Source organism: Nesoenas mayeri (genome assembly GCF_963082525.1).
Source record: "Nesoenas mayeri genome assembly, chromosome: Z".
In the NCBI taxonomy this organism is placed as follows: domain Eukaryota; kingdom Metazoa; phylum Chordata; class Aves; order Columbiformes; family Columbidae; genus Nesoenas; species Nesoenas mayeri.
The window spans coordinates 19728348-19746175 of NC_137542.1; positions in this window are offsets into that span (position 1 = coordinate 19728348).

Consider the following 17828-nt stretch of genomic DNA (forward strand, 5'->3'; position numbering starts at 1 on the left):
GCTGTTCCACTAATTATCCAACAACCCTTATTTCTCATTCTAGTCCACATTTCATCAATTTGACTAAAAAGATATGATAGAAGACTGTGACAGACATCTCACTAAATGTAAGGTACAGAAATATCCAATCATCTCTCCTGATCCAAAGATCAACAGGCAAACTGGAATGTTGTTCCCTAATTAAAGTTTAATGAAGCATGAAGGTAGATACATGTAATTTATACCTCTACCTTACTTGACCAGTGAAATTAAATGAAGAAAAGCCTTAATTTTATTAATTACTTCAGTGAAGCTTATCTATCTTATTTCCAAATTGTCTGATATTGCTACTACTAAAGAAAATCCCTTTGATTTAATTTGGCAAGAAAAGTTAGAAAGCCATGGCAACAGCAGAAAGATTAGAATAAAGCAGTCAGGCTTTCAAGGCAGGTGATAGTCCTTCTCAGTAAAGGAAAAATACTGTTGTTTTTTTTTTCTTTTAACTCTTTCTGTCTCATTGTCTCATGTATTATTGATGATAACGCATACTAGTCTTGAGTCTTTCTGCCTTGATAATCTTTATAGTTAAAACCAGATAACCTCAAATATGTATGTCATAATTAATTTCCTTTCCCATTAACAGGTTTACCTCCCAGAATATGACCTGTGCCCTCTGTTTATTCCACTGTAGCTTCTGGGTGTAATTCAATGACTTCATTTTAATTTCCAAGGCTGACCATGAGTTTACAGCAATCTTCACAGAGATAATTTATCTCTTTTCAACCTCATGTAAAAGCCATTGTCTTCAGGCATGTGGAAAATATCAGTCTCCAGAAATGAACAGCAAAGCTTTCTTTCATATTTTTTTCCTGGACTATGCAATACCTGAGGAAGGGGAACCATATTCAGTCTAACCATCTCCATTGTGTTCCTTATGCAGAAACCTGGATGGAATTAGATGCTAGGAATGAAGGTGAAAATAGGGATGAAAAAAAACAGTTAACACTCCAACCATAAGATATCATAAAATATGAAAAAAAAAAACTTCAGCTTTTCCAGTCAAAAATATTGTAATTGCTTCCAAGCAAATTAACACTCTTTTTTGAGACTGAAATAAAACATGTGTAATGGAAACCATCAGCAGATATATACCAGTTAATAGTGAATGAGAAGGCTATTAAGAGGTGAGAGCAATTTTTTAAAAGCTACCAAAAATCTTGGGCTAAGCTGTGCAACATAAAGTTTGATTAAAAAAAAAAAAAATACCTGGAGGAGAAGAGGGGTTTTTTGGTTTTTTTTTTGGTGACAGAATTTCAACCTCATGGGCCAGTTGGCTAACAGTGTAAATTTTCCCATCTCTTTAACTTTCTGATTTGTTGGCTGTGAACTGCTGCTGAGAGACCTCCAGGCCAAGGACTAAGGAAAGCTGCTTCTCACAGTTGGAAAGGCTAAAAAAGAATTATGGGGGCATTTAAGTTGTACAAGTCTGCAGCATGAGGAAAGCTATTACAGCAGTGATTTCCTTTGAGAGTTCAACAGGCTGCTAAACTCCAAAAGAAATGGATGTGATTAAGATACATGCCATCCTCTGATGATTGTTGTTTCCTTTAAAAAAATAATTTCCAATTCTCCTCCAGTTGCCTTGCCAAGAGATTTAAGTTCAAACAGAAAGGCTGGTAGCTCAAATCCCAAAAATACATGTTCTCTTCCCCTGTTGACAGTCATTTTGGATCAGCATAATCAGCATATAGACCTCAGAGAAAGAACTGTGAAATGACAGAAGTTATCAGGCTACTGAGGAATGAAATATTTCTTATTTTTAATGAGGTTTCATTTTCACAAAGCATGGTGTGCTTCCTCAAATCAAAACAAAAATACAAGTACACTTCAACAAATGTATGCAGGAAAACAAGGAAAACCTGGAGACCCAAAGAAGCCCTAAACCTAATATTACCGGAGGTCCTAATTCCCATAAAAAATACTGAGAGGTAAATTTCATGTAGGATTTGCACATTAAACATTAATATTAGGCTAGCTTTGTTTTACTATTACTGCCAAACTGAGAGTGGGAGAGATTTTTCTCTTGTTAAAGTATTGTGAGACAGATACATATTCAGGATGACAGCTTCCAAGTCTCTTTCTAAAATATGCTACTTTCCTTCCCCTTTCTTTCAGATCACATATATAAAAGATGGTCAGCGTAGGCTCTGCCACATTCCCATGAGCCTGATTTCAGTTTCTCACAGTGCCACTGTAGAGAAAATAATTTGAATTTCTCTGTATTACAGGACTTCCTTTGCACATCGAGGATATGTGTACCTCACAGGGTAGTGTTATTACAATAAATTAAAGATGAATAGTTTCATTATATTGCTTCCCTATTACAATCATGGAACAGTAACAAGTTTCCTCTTACTTTCAGCAAGATAAAAAGCCTGCCATACTTGACCATACTTACTATTAATATGGTAATGTAGATAAATTGAGTAAATAAAAGGCAATACTCATAACAGAGGTATCTCAGCCCATCACAAAAGTATTGCATGATTTTGGGAGGTGTGTAAAATCTGTCTTGTCTTTGAGCTAATGATAACACTTTTAGTCAGCAAAATGGGAAAGAAAAGCTCTCTCAAGTGGAAAAAAAAAATCTACTTGAAAGACTCACAGCACTTCTACTGTCTACTTGCTTGGAAAGACTCCTGGAAAGACTCCCAGAAAGACTCCCATTTGTGCTTTTGGATAATTCTGATCTTTTTTGACCCCAGAAACATGGAAAGAAAGAAAAATATGTGTTCATCCATTTAACACTTTAAAGTAGAAAATATTATAAATTTAAAGGTTTTTAAATTAGTACCTTCCATTTTCCAGATTTTTAAGTATTTCTTGTTTTATTCTATGCTTAGCTTTACAAAATGTTCTTGTATCTCCTATATAATTGAAATTTCTACTAACCTAAAAAATGGTAGTACTGAAATATAATTGCTTGATATATTTGTTTTCTATTTGAGTCTTAGAATACTGTATCATCTACATTTAGATTTCCATATTTTTCCATTGAGAGAATAACTTTTGTGAAAAATTATTTGTATTTTAATGTCTCTTTCAGGAGTATATTAGTTTATAAATTTGATCTCTTTTTCACATTTGATAACTAACATTTATTAATCTATTAATCATTAGAACAGGATAGTACAGTTTTAAGTGTTATAGAATTTTTACATCCACACCATCAGATATTTAAGCATCCTGAATTTACAGGAAAGTTGTTGTCCTAAATATGCACTCCAATAACTTAATCAAGCAGACCATGCAGTAAACACATCAATCTGAAATGCCCTATCTGAACAGAATTCCATCCCTTTTGTTTTCAGGTGTTCAGTACCTTTGCTCAACAATGATATTTTAAACATCATCATTAATGGGTCGTACTATGGGACATTGTTCCTTCAGTAAGTTTGCAAAGGTTACCAAAAGGAGAGCAGCTCATAAACCAGATGAGTGTACCATTCAGGGACACTAGGACAGGCTAAAGAAATACACATTGATGAGATCCCCCTGAGCTTTCTTTTTTCTAAAAACGCGATTGATGAGGGCTTGAGTGAAGAAGAGTGAAATAGTAGTGCCCAGGCTAAGGTGTAATGATCACAAGTGAAAAGACATTGCAGTTCCATGTGAACACAAAATGAAGAACTTTTTATAGAAGGTGACTTTGCAATAAAGTTAATGTCTTAGATATTTAATTAAATATTTAAATCAAATTGAGCAAATAATAAACACATCAATCTGATATACCCTATCCAAAGAGATTTCCACCCCTTTTGTTTTGAAATGTTCAGTAGCTTTACCTAAAAAAGTGAGAAAACAAGGTTGGAGAACAAATACCAGCAATTTTCCTCATAAGACAATAAACAATTGTTAAAGGTATCAGGGACATAACATACAAGAAAAAGGCAAGTGAGGTAAAAAAAACCCTAAGAGTCTTAACAGATCTCTGGGCACCAAGTTGCAGCACAGAGACAAAACCTGCAACAGTGGTGCCTGAGTGACAGTCTGATGTCTGCATGACAGCATGAGATGAAAAACATAAACTAGAATACTCCAGCAACAGTGTCTAGAAGCATGAAGCATTTCTGAACAGAGCTATTAACCAAGAGCTGAGAAACTCAGCTTTCTTTCTTAATGGAATGGAATGGAATGGAATGGAATGGAATGGAATGGAATGGAATGGAATGGAGTGGAATTGAATAGAATGGAATGGAATGGAATGGAATTAATAGAATAGAATAGAATAGAATAGAATAGAATAGAATAGAATAGAATAGAATAGAATAGAATAGAATAGAATAGAATAGAATGGAATAGGAATAGGAATAGGAATAGGAATAGGAATAGGAATAGGAATAGAATAGAATAGAATAGAATAGAATAGAATAGAATAGAATAGAATAGAATAGAATAGAATAGAATAGAATAGAATAGAATAGAATAGAATAGTTCCATTTGGAGGTGACCTGTAACAGTCATCTACTCCCACTGCCTGATCACATCAGGACTGATCAAAAGCTCAAGCATATTCTTGAGGGCATTGTCCAAATGCCCTTTAAATAGTGACAGGTGTGGGGCATTGACCACCTCTCCAGGAAGCCTGTTCCTGTGTCTGACCACCCTCTCTGTAAAGAAATTCTTATTAATGTCCAGTCTGAACTTCTCCTGATGCATCTCTGAAGCAGTCCCACACCTCCTGTCACTGGACACGAGGGAGAAGAGATTGGCACTTCCGTCTTTACTTCCCCTCCTCAGAAAGCTGCAGAGAGCAATGAGGTTGCCCCTTATCCTCATTTTCTCCAAACCACTGAAACTGAGAGTCCTTAGTCACTCCTAGAGACCTTTCACCAGCTTTGTTGCCCTTCTCTGTACATATTCATAGCATCACTTAAGTTGAAAAGACCTTTAAGATCATTGAGTCCAACTGTCAACCTAACACTGTTCAGTCTACCACTGAACCATGCCCATACCAGTCTAATCTATTCATCTTTTAAATACTTCCAGGGATGCTGACTCAACCACTTCCCTGGGCAGCCAGTTCCAGTGTCTGACAACCCATTCAGTGAAGAAGTTTTTCCTAATATTCAATCTAAACCTCCCCTCATACAACATGTGACTGTTCCCTCTCATTCTGTCATTTATTACTTGAAAGAAAAGACCAATACAGACCTCACTAATAACCTCCTTTCAGGTAGCTGTAGAGAAAGATAAGGTCTCCACTCAGTGTCCTTTCCTACAAACTTAATGACCCCAGTTGTTTTAGATGCTCCTTATATGACTTATTCTCTAGACCCTTCAACAACTATTTCTGATACAAATCAGGATGCTATTTGCCTTCTTGGCCACCTAGGCACACTGTTGGCTCATATTTAACCATCACCCCCAAGTCCTTTTCTACCGGGCAGCTTTCCAGCCACTCTTCTTCCAGCCTGTAGTGTTGTGTGGGATTGTTGTGACACAAGTGCAGGACCTGACACTTGGCCTTGTTGAACCTCATACAATTTGCTTCAACCCATTAATCCATCCTGTCCAGATACCCCTCTAGAGCCTTCTTACCCTCAAGCAGATCAACACTCCTACCCAGCTTGATGTCATCTGCAAACTTACTGAGGGTTCACTCAATCCCCTCATGCAGATCATTGATTGTCACGGAGGCACCCCGAGGTTAGTTTAAGGGACAACAGGGTCCAAAACAACTTTTATTAAACCGGTGAGAAACAGGGTTTTAGCATTCCAAAAGTGACTTGAATACAGGTTCGGATATCATTTGAGGAAAATTATTAAGAGGCAGTAACTAATACAACAGGCGTTCCACAGAGTGCATGCACGTCACTTCACCAAAACAATGCCGGAGCCATCTCTGAGTCTGGGAGGAGTACACACTTGCCTGTACACGGTGTGGGATTATTTTAAAGAGATACATGTACTTGTAGTGAGTACGGAAAATGTACACTCGCGATTCTGTGGGGGTAAATTTATAATACACTTGCAATCCTGCAAGGGTTAATACACGTGCAAATGTGCATGGAATATTAAATGTGCATATGTGGAAGCATAGGAGGAAAATACACTCGCAATTGTGCAAGGAAATAATTTATACACGTGCTTGTACTGAGCACAGAAAGTTACATGTGCAAATGTGCGCGGAAAGCATAAATATACTCGCAATCCTGTGAGAAGTTTTACTCACACCCGTGGCAGCAAGGCGAGCGGAGTGTCCATCCTGGGGAGGGGGGCTCTCGGCGGCAGCATCTTGCTCATGCTCCGAGAGACCCATGACAATGGGTGAAGTCTCGACGAGAGTCTCGGTTTTTATAGGCTGATCAGATCTGACTGTAGGCATTCCAGAAGCTTCTCTGCACCCCCACACTGGCTGTGGGCACCCAGCAGCTCCCTGGTGCCTTGGCACTCCCTTCTCCTAACGGCCCTGGCCAGGGTGCTCTGGGGCCAAACAAAAGAAGCTGTTAGCCTCAAGTAGCAGAGAGAGAGAGGGAGATATGTCTGCTCCTTCCATGATGAAGGAGGGAGCGGGGAGAAAGGGGAGTTTGCATCCTGCCACATTGATAAAGACATAGAACTGGCCCCAGTACTGAGCCTTGGGGAATACCACTTGTGAACTGCTGCCAGCTGGATTTAACTCCATTCACCACTATCCTTTACACCATGCCATTCCATCCAGATTTATACCAAACACACAATATGCCTTTTCAAGCCATGAGCAGGAGTTTCTCCAGGAGAATGCTGTGGTAAACAGTGTCAAGGCTTTACTGATGTTCAGGTGAACAACACCCACAGCCTTTCACTCGTCCACTAAGCAGGTCACCTTGTCATAGAAGGAGATCAGGCTAAAGTCAAACAAGACCTGTCTTTCATAAACCTATGCAGACTAGGCCTGATTGCCTGTTTACCCTGTATGTGCTGCATAGTGGCACTCAAGATGATCTGGTCCATAACCCTCCATGGCACTGAGGTCACACTGCTAGGTCTGTAGTTCCCCAGATTTGTGATGAAAACAGTGTTGATAACGCACTGATATTTTAGTTAGTGCTGAATGGTGCTTGCACAGTGTCAAGGCCTTATCTGTTTCCAGCTTTGCCCCGCCAATGAATGCTAGGGGTGCACAAAAACTGTGGAGATGAGACAGCTGGGATTGCGGATCCTGACTGACCAAAGGGGTGTTCCATATCATATGGCATCATGCTCAGCAATGAAAGCTATGGGAAAGGAGGAGAAGGTGACATTCAGAATTGTCATGTTTGTCACCATTATGTGTGATAGAGCCCTGCTTTCCTGGAGGTGGCTGAACACCTGCCTGCCAACAGGAAGTAATGAATTAATTCCTCATTTTGCTTTGATCATACATACAGCTTTTACTTTGCCTATTAAATTGTCTTTATCTCAACCTACAAGTTTTCTCACTTTTACCTTTTTGATTGTCTTCCCCATCCCACTATGGTGGGGTACACAAGTGGCTATGTGGGGTTCACCTGCCTACTGGCGTTAAACTGTGACATAATGTTATCAGCAGAAGGTTTGTGTTCAGATTTTGGACAGTCTTATTTATCTGATTAGTAGTATTCTTGTGGAAAATCTAAAAGAATGCCTTTATATTATTTTGACTGAGGTAGCAATTACTACTGTTGGAAAATTATATAAAACACAACGTGAAAGTGGCCACTTGCAGCATTTAATGGGGTGACTGGCTAAGTCACTTTGCAATTCATATTCAAAAAACTGTGACCTTACAAAGGAGAGTAGCTGCTTAATTGAGAAATGCATAGTTGACAATGTTGACACTTGACTGGCTAGAAGCATCTACTTGAATAGTTCAATCATCAATGTCATTTACCATGCATGACTGTAATATAGAATAGCTTTCTAGACTGTTAAGCAATTTCTTTTTTCTTAAAATGGTTTTCCACCTAGAAGGATAACTGGCTATCAGCAATGGGCAATATTCTGTAATGCATCATATGTGAACTTGTTATCAGTTAGAAAGATCCACTTTAAGAGTGCAGAAATATCCAATTTTATCTGACTTTTTCATGTCCCAAAATTCAACTTCAACTTCACTTCCTTTTTAGATTTTTAAAAAAAGAAACCTGAGGGAAGGGAAGGGAAGGGAAGGGAAGGGAAGGGAAGGGAAGGGAAGGGAAGGGAAGGGAAGGGAAGGGAAGGAAAAGAGATTATTTAGTTATATGAGTTCAAGAACACATATTAGTGTCCTTTTAGCTATTTCTGTATCTAATGATTTGAGAATTAAAAACACAGTTATAAATCAATATTTGAGTGTGACACGTACTGTGTTCAAGTGAATGTAACTCTAGTATAAGGATCCTCAGGGAGGTCAGTATATTTGTTTATAGTAAAAGCTGTAGCTTGTATCAGCTCTGAAGAGGGTGAAGGTGTTAACTCATCATGTGTTTAGCTGTCAAAAATAACTGTGCAGGCTACAAAAGGGAATTACAGCACATTTTCGTCTATTTCTTTTCATCTCAAACACACAGAGTGGTCATGAAACTGCAGGGACCTTACTTTTCTTGGAAGTAATTGAAGATGCATGAAAGCATGGCAGATTGCCACTGTAGCTGTGTCTTGACAACCTCTGAAAAACTGTTTTTATAGGTTTCCATTGCCTAGAGGGCACAAGATCAGAGGGACAGCTGAACCACTAGTGTTATAGAACATCTTCTATTGTGAATAGTAAACTAGTAAATTAATTTATTAATTCAACATGTCCTAATTACATATGATTAAATGGAAGATGTTAACAAATTGGAGAATACTGGATGCTCTACATATGTATCTTCAAGGTTGAATTATGTACATCTAAGTAGCACTTGATGGATTGTACATAGTCTGGTACATGGGTCTCTTAATGCTCCGTGCATTCAATAAATTTTAATGAATGCAAATTCCAGTTACAAAAAAGAATGCGTAAGTACAGCCTAGCCTTTCCTAAACCATTTTGGCATGAAAATATTTTCATAGCACCTGTTTGTTCTTTGCTTGTGTTGTTTAAACAAGCTGGATTTCCTCCCCCCACCTAAGTCTTTAAGAACTGTATCTCTAGGAATTTCACACCAGGAAAAAAGAAAAAGGATATGTTGAGACATTTTACATGTTTTTTTCTTCTTACTGTTTTTTTCTTCTTATGTTTGTGTGGTTGTTAAGAAATAACTTGTAACCACTCAGTCCTTAAGACTAGTTTTTGCCTTCACTTACCAAAAATGCTAAAATGGGAAAAGTGGCTAAATAGGCAAGTTGTCACAGACACAATATCTGTTTCCATCAAAAACCTGCTGTATAAATGTGTGAGTTCTTTAGCTCCGCACTTGAAGCTCAATGAATAAAAAAGTAATGACTGCAGTTTCTGAGGTTTGAATGTGAACCTTAATCACAGTTTGCAGGACATAAATTTGCCTGGAGGTCATGGTGGATTAATTTGGAAGAATTTCAGATATTTCTCTTTTTTTATAAATATCTTGGTTGTGGAAGAGAATTTTTTCAAAACAAATGTGGACCTCTAATCTTAGTTTTGTGTAGGATATGAGTGTATTTGCACAACTTTTCTATTTATGACATTGATCTTTTAGAAAAAAACTAATATTGAAATAAGCTTTTTAGAAGATGTTTTTCATCCAGATTCCTGGAATCTTTCATTGGTTCATTTTGAACTTTGTTAATCAGACAATTGGATCTGCTCAAAACAGGTAGCTGAACTGATTGTTTAATCCACACAATCATATAAGGAAAGGATTAACACCTATGTAGATCAGGCTGTCCTAGTAATGATTAGATAAGACCAAAATGTGTAATGTCCACAGCTGAACATTGTGCCATATCTCACATTGATCCCACGACAGCTGTTAGTCTGCAGACAGACTAATTTGTTAAATTTTAAAAGTGACAACATGGAATTTATGCTCCAGAGATGCTTACTCTTATGAATTGTATTTTTCTTTGCAAACACTTTAGTGAATATAATTTTCAGTCTCTACCTCTTTTCCCTATTGTAAATGCCTGAAACAGATGGGCAGTGTTTATCATTACACGTGTAAAAGTGTACTTGTGTGGATATCAGAATTCTCTTCTGATATAGCTGATGGTAACTTCTTCCTCTTGCCAACTCCTCATTTTTTTCACATTAAATTTCATTTTAAATACTTAAATAAAGACACGTGTTAATTGAAGTAGCAACTTTCATAAATGTGTTTCGCGTATTAAAAAGCTATTTTTCTGAATGTCAGGAACATAAAGGTTCTGCAAGAATTTTTTTATGTATCTGTATTACAAATTTTAGAATCTGACTCATATTGTGCATTTATACAGACGGTAGAGTTCATATGTTTTTGTAGTGTGAAGAAGTGTTATGTCCCCTTAGAGAAAGACCTTGCATATTTTTATTGTGTAAAAAGTGTTTTAAGCTTACTTATAAGCAGTGAAACACTTATTAATCTAAATCCTGTTAGTTACAGTGTCTTAAGACAGGAGAAGGCATCAGAAAACATTGAAAACAAAGAATACTTATTTTATTGCACCACAGTCTTCCCAGTAAGGTCTTTTTAGGAATTTAACCCATGTTCTTATTTATTAAATTTAAAGAATACTCATACAGGAATAATAATCAACATTGAAATTACAGCACAATATTGGTTTGCTGTGATACTAAAAATGCAAAGAAACTTCATTTATTAGTTGCTAATGCACATTTGTGTCATGTTTACTATTCATACGAACACTGTGTGAACATAAATTGAGATATTAGTTGTCTGGAAATGGGCTGGTTCTCTAACAAGTTAAATACTATGATATTAAACAGACACCTCAGACTACATTGCTCTGGCTTCTTACTTTTCACTGTATCATTTGAAAAAACTGTGAATCAATCATACACCATGCATTTTTCCATTTCAAGAATAATGTGCCAAAAGTCACTAATGATATATGAGATGACTGTGACAGGGTGAGAACAGCAACCATTCCTCTCTATTAACTGTAACTTTTGACTTCCTTCAGAGAAAAAAAAAAAATTTTTTTTTTTGGTGATGTACCTTTTTGTAATTTTGTATTCATAAAGTACGTACCAATTGTATTTGACATCACCATCAGGAGTCATGCTGTGTCTCTGGTACTGAGTCAGGAATACTTGTGAAACCAGACAGGAGCATTAGGAAGGAGGGTGTGAATCAGAAGGAAGTGAGGAAAATCAGATATAGACATCCAGGGAAAAAGTGAGGGAGAAGGTAGCAGCAGAGTGGGTGCTGCTCTTTTACTCATTCTTCCTCTGTCCTTGTAATTGTCTATGGCCTGTGGCTGTCTCACACCTTACTATCTTGCCTGCTTGTGTGTTTTGCAGAGAAAATGTGAACAAAGAGACAGTTACAGAAATGTTCAGAGAGAAATTATTGTTTAATGTTATGCTGGTATTTATACAGGAATATACTAAAAAGGGGGAGTGTTTTGTTCTACATTCTGTAGATATATTAAAACTATTATACCTCCATGTATTGATCATATAGGAGTTAGGGCTTCTTCTATCAAAGAGGTGACGGGATCTGTTGCTGAGCTGAAGTGCATCTATACAAATGCACATAGCATGGGCAACAAACAGGAGGACCTGGAAGCCATTCTGCAACAGGAAAACTATGATATAGGTGCCATCATAGAAACATGCTGGGTCTACTCACACAACTGGAATGCTGCAATGGATGGCTATAAACTCTTCAGAAGGCATAGACAAGTAAATAGAGGTGATGTATGTTAGGGAGTATCTTGATTGTCTAAAGCTTAGCGATGATGATGATACGGTTGAGTGCTTATGCATAAGAATCGAGAGGAAGGCCACTTGACCAGGATGAAAAGGTAGATGAAATATTCTGTAAGAAGCTGGGAGAAGTCTCACAATCGCTAGCCCTTGTTCTCATGTGGGACTTTAACTTGCCAGATATCTGCTGGAAATGCCTCACAGCAGAGAGGAAACAGTCTAGGAGGCTCCTCGAGTGTGTGAAAGGCAAAGTTCTCACACAGCTGGTCAGTGAGCCAAATAAGGAAGGCACCTGCTGGACCTGTTGTTTGCAAACAGAGAAGTACTTGTGGGTGATGAGGTTGTTGAAGGCCGTTTTGGGCATAGTGATCATGAAACAATAGGGTTTTCAATTTTTAGAGAAGTCAAGATGGGAGGTCAGCAGAACTGCTACCTTGGACTTCTGGAGGGCAGACTTTGACTTGTTTAGGAGACTGGTTGACAAAGTCTCTTTGGAGACAGCTCTGAAGGGCAAAGAAATCCAGGAAGGCTGATCATCCTTCGAGGAGGAAGTTTGAAATGCACAGATGATCACCAACCTATGTGCCAAGGACAAGAGAGTGGGGAAGGAAACTGACTTGGATAAACAGAGAACTTTGACTAGAATTCAGAAAAAAAAGGAGAATTTATGACCTTCGAAAAAAATAGCAGGCAACTCAGGAGGATTGCAAGGATGTCATGAGGTGATGCAGGGAAAAAATTAGAAGGATCAAAGCCCAATTAGAATTTAATCAGGCTACTGCATAAAAGACAATAAAAAATGTTTCTCTAAATACATGAGCAGCAAAAAGAAGCCTCAGAAGAATCTCCATCCTTTAGTGGATGCAGGGGGAAACAGGGGGACAGAGGACAAGAAAAAAGCTGAAGTAATTAATGCCTTATTTACCTTATTCTTTAATAGTAAGACTAGTTGTGTTCTGCGTACCCAGTTCCTGAGCTTGAAGACAGGGACAAGGAGCAGAATAAAGCCCACATTATCCAAAGGGAAGTGGTTAACAACCTGTTGCACCACATGGACATGCATATGTCTAGGGAGCCAGGGTTCTGAGGGAGCTGGCAGAGCAGTTCACCAAATCATTTTCCACCATTTATCAGTGGCTAACTGGGGGAGGCCCCAGTTGACTGGAGGTTAACAAAAGTGAGGTTCCACTACAAGAAGGGCCAGAAGAGGGATCTGGGAAGCTACCAGCCTGTCAGTGTGACCTCAGTGCCAGGAAGGTTATGGACCAGATCTTCTTGAGTGCCATTATGCAGCACATACAGGACAACCAGGCAATTGGGCACAATCAGCATAGGTTTATGAAAGGCAGGTCTTGTTTGACTCTAACCTGATCTTCTATAAAAAAGCAACTTGCTTAGTGCATGAGGGAGAGGCTGTGTATGTTGTTTACCTGGACTTCAGTAAAGCCTTTGACACCATTTCCCACAGCATTCTCCTGGAAAAACTCCTGCTCATGACTTGGATGCATGTACTTTTTGCAGGGTAAAAAAACTGGCTAGAGGTCTGGGCCCAAAGAGTTGTGGTGAACAGAGTTAAATCCAGTTGGTGGTTGATCACAAATGGTGTTTCCAAGGGCTCAGTACTGGGGCCAGTTCTGTCTTTATCAATGATCTATCCATTTCATATGCAAACCGAGTATTTAAATGAAAACACCTTATAATTAAGTCATCAAAATCTCTTCATTTAATGAGAGCCTTAAATCAAAATGTTTTCAGTTTGAAACTCATAATTACCAAAATGATTAATTTAGGATTTTAAGAAAGGGACAGCTAAAACCTTCCATGGTTAAGAGGATCTTTGCTAGAGCATTTGATAGGAGTAGGCTATCTGTAACATTACTCATTGTGGCAATTTCCAAAAAAAATTATAATAAAACTAAAAAATCAGAATAACTTTATGAAAACACCATCAGTGTTCAAAACTTGATAAAAGAACTGTTACATTTGAAGATCGTATCTATTTATTTGACACTTAAAATCAAAATAGGCTTTGGGTATATAACTAAAATGTCCAATAACAGGGTTCATGAAGGAATCATTGGAGAATCAACTCAATAGAAACAGCTGATTGATGTAACAATGAGGACTTATGACAAGAAGTTTTGAGGTAGTACCATTTAAACTCAAGTAAATGAAAATAGAACAAGAAAACTACAGTCATTTTTACTTACATAAGTACTTTTTGCATGCAGAAAAATGACAAAGTTTGCACAATATGTGTTATAGAAAATGTTGACCTGAATGATAGTATAGTAGTAATGTGTGCATTTTTTTTTCTGTACTTGGATCACTTAAGGTCTTAATTATTTTGTAAAGGTTTGTGACTTAAGATAAGGTTGAGACATCTCCATGTAATAGTCTACACATTATTCAGTAATTTCACATTATTCTTACTAGCCTGTCTCTAATGAAGAAGATATAAAATGTCCTAAATTTTTGTGACTTTGTTTACATTTAATAATATAAACATACTACAGTGGATTAATAAGCAAGTGCACAGAAAGACAGTTACCCTCTACATCCTCTACAACCTCTAAGAAGGTTACCCCTTCTTTCTTGGGATTCTGCTACTTCTCATCTTAAATTTGTAATCTGTGTCAGACTGTATGGTCTCCTTTTCCCATGTAAAAATGCTACCAAGTGTTCATTCCATAGAGATAAATGTCATTGCCTGTTGATTAAGTACTTTCTCTGCAAATCACACAGTGAAATAAATATTTAAAAGTATTATTTAAACTGTCTCTGTTTTTTGAGATTTCTCTCCTAATGAAGAGAACTTGGAAGGAAAAATTTATCTCTGCTTTGAGAAAATATAACTGTAATGCTTGCAGAATCTTGTATATTTATAAATAGAAAGCATTTTACAACTATTGATCTTTGAAGTCATTGAACAGGTGTTATTTCCAGTTTAACAATGAGAAGAATTAAAGACAGAAAAATGCTTTTTCTAATACAGAACAATAAATCAGTGGCAAAGTTAGGAATCTAGCTCTCCTGCACTGTAATTGTGGAACCATATTGCCTCTCTTATCACAATAGCACTTAGTAAATGAATTGGAGATTTATTGTTTAGCAAAGCAATAGTAGCATTTTTGTCATTAAAAACAAATGAGTTCATTTCAAAATACAACACACTGCTAACTCCAGCCATGGTCAGATCATCCTTACCCCTGTTGATATTTATTTGAGTTAATAGGAGATATTAATGAAAAAAAAAACACTTTACCCCAGTGAAATCAAATTCATCACGAGCATGTTGTAGGATATATACAAATTTAAGTTGTCTACTGAGATCATGCAGTGAGTTAGAATCAGATTTAGGGCAGTGTGATTTACACTATCAGCTTCCGTGTGATCTCTACAGAAAAAAACTAAAAAGTTGGCACAGAATGTGTGTAAGAGGGCTGTGGTTAAAACATCGTGAACCATCTTTACAGGAATTTTTCCTAAATACATTTTAGCAGTGTGTGCAGTTTTCTGGTAAGCAAAGGGATATATATGCATTTTACAGAAAGAACTACAAAGTAGCTTGCTCTTCCTCTTGCACTCAGGAATTCTGTATTTTTATATTTGTTTTGTGAGCTGAGAATGATCTAACGTTTCGTACTTGCAGAGTTCTGAAGGAAAATTTTCTATCTCAGTTTCCAGTGAATGGTCATGTTATATTGTGTTGTAATCTCTCTCTCTCTCTCTTTCTCTTTCTTATTCTCCCTTACACATACATAATATCTTTCTTGCCACCTACTTCCTCAAGAGGCACAATAGAACTTGTGGATTGATAGTGTAAAATATATTTCAGGCATCTATTACTGGTTTCTAGTGCAGGTCAAGGTATCAATAAATCACAGAATCACAAAATCACAGAATCATTTCAGTTTGAAAAGACCCTCAGGATCATCGAGTCCAACCATGAACCTAACCGAACCCTATCACTAAACCACATCCCTAAGAACCTCATGTACATGCCTTTTAAACACCTCCAGGGATGGTGACTCTACCACTTCCCTGGGCAGCCTGTTCCACTGCCTGACAACCCTTTCCATGAAGATTTTTTTCCTAATATCCAATCTAAACCTCCCTTGGGGTGACTAGAGGCCATTTCATCTTTTTCTATCACTTGTTACTTGGGAGAAGAGATCAGTACCCTCCATGCTAAAACCTCCTTTCAGGTAGTTGTAGACAATGATAAGGTCTCCCCTCAGCCTCCTTTTCTCCAGGCTAAACAGCCCCAGTTCCCTCAACCGCTCCTCATAAGACTTGTGCTTCAGGCACCTCACCAGCTTCATCACTTTCCTCTGCACTTTCATCAGCGCCATCACTTTCCTCTGCACTCTCACCAGCACGTCAGTGTACTTCTTATGATGAGGAACCCAAAACTGAACACAGGATTCAAGGTGGGGCCTCACCAGCGAGGCACGATCACTCCCCTAGTCCTGCTGGCCACACTATTCCTGATACAAGCCAGGATTCTGTTGGCCTTTTTGCCCACCTAGGCACACTGCTGGCTCATATTCAGCCAGCTCTCTGTCAGTACCCCCAGATCCCTCTCTGCCAGGCAGCTTTCCAGTCACACTTCCCTGATCCTGTAGCATTGCCTGGTGGTATTGTGACCCAAGTGCAGGATCTGGCACTTGGCCTTGTTAAAGCTCATACCATCAGCTTCAGCCCAGTGTTCCAGCTGGTCCATATCCCTCTGGATGGCCTTCCTATCCACCAGCAGATCAACACTCCCATACAATTTGGTGTCATCTGCAAACTTACTAAGGGTGCACTCAATCTCCTCATCCAGATCGTTGATAAAGAGATTAAACAGAACTGTCCCCAACACTGAGTCCTGGGAAACACCACTTGTGACCAGCCGCCAGCCAGATTTGGCTCCATTCACCACAACGTCTTAGGCTCGACGATCCATCCAGTTCTTTATCCATCACAGAGTACACCCATCCAGGCCATGAGCTGCCAGCTTCTCCAGAAGAATGCTGTGGGATATGGTATCAGAGACCTTACTGAAGTAGAAGTACACAACACCCACAGCTTTTCCCTCACCTACTAGTTGGGTCACCTAGGAGATCAGCTTGGTTCAAACAGGTCTTGCCTTTCATAAACCCATGTTGACTGGGCCTGATCATATGGTTCTCTTGTATGTGCCGTGTGATGTTACACAAGATCATCTGCTCCATGACCTTGCTCAGCACTGAGGTTAGACTGACAGGTCTGTAGTTCCCAGGATTGTCCTTCTGACCCTTCTTCTAGATGGGCATCACATTAGCCAACTTCTAGTCAACTGAGGCCTCCCCAGTTAGCCAAGTTGTGTAAGTGAAGTGTAGAGACAGTTATTTAACTAGTTTCTATGGGTTTTTTGTCATTAAAAAGCAAAAGCACAGCATTTGCAATATTTTGTCAATTGCTGTCTGAGTCAATACATCTCAAAAAATTATATATATGATTTTTTAATCTAAATTATTTCCTGTGATTTGTTAATTATTATATAATGCTGCAGAATCCATTCTATGATAACTACTACTCTGTTTCAGATTTACATTCTCTTGGAACATATTATCTGAGGAAAAGCTTGCACCTCAATTTGATATTTTAGGATCCAGGCTGGTAAAGTTTCTACAGATATTAAAATCAGAGTGTCTGCTCTCTGGAACCACAGCAGAGTTGAAGTCCTTCCTAATAATTTTGTGTAGAATAACAATAGTTTTTCTTTCTCTGTTTCCAAAAATGTAGCATTTATTCCTATTAAGTCTAAAAATAATAAAAGAAGATACCCAAATTGTTAATAAAAGCTGTGTAAAGTGGGAAGTAAGTAAATTATGTGAATGATGTAAGACCAAGAAACATCACTGGTTATCGGACAGTTGGTACATTTCAATTAAAAGCTAACAAGCCATAAAGAACTCGTTGTGTACATTGTTCAAATGATAACATTTGTGTTCAAATGTAAGATATGCATATGTATCTCAGGAAGAGAGTACTGATACAGTATTATTAA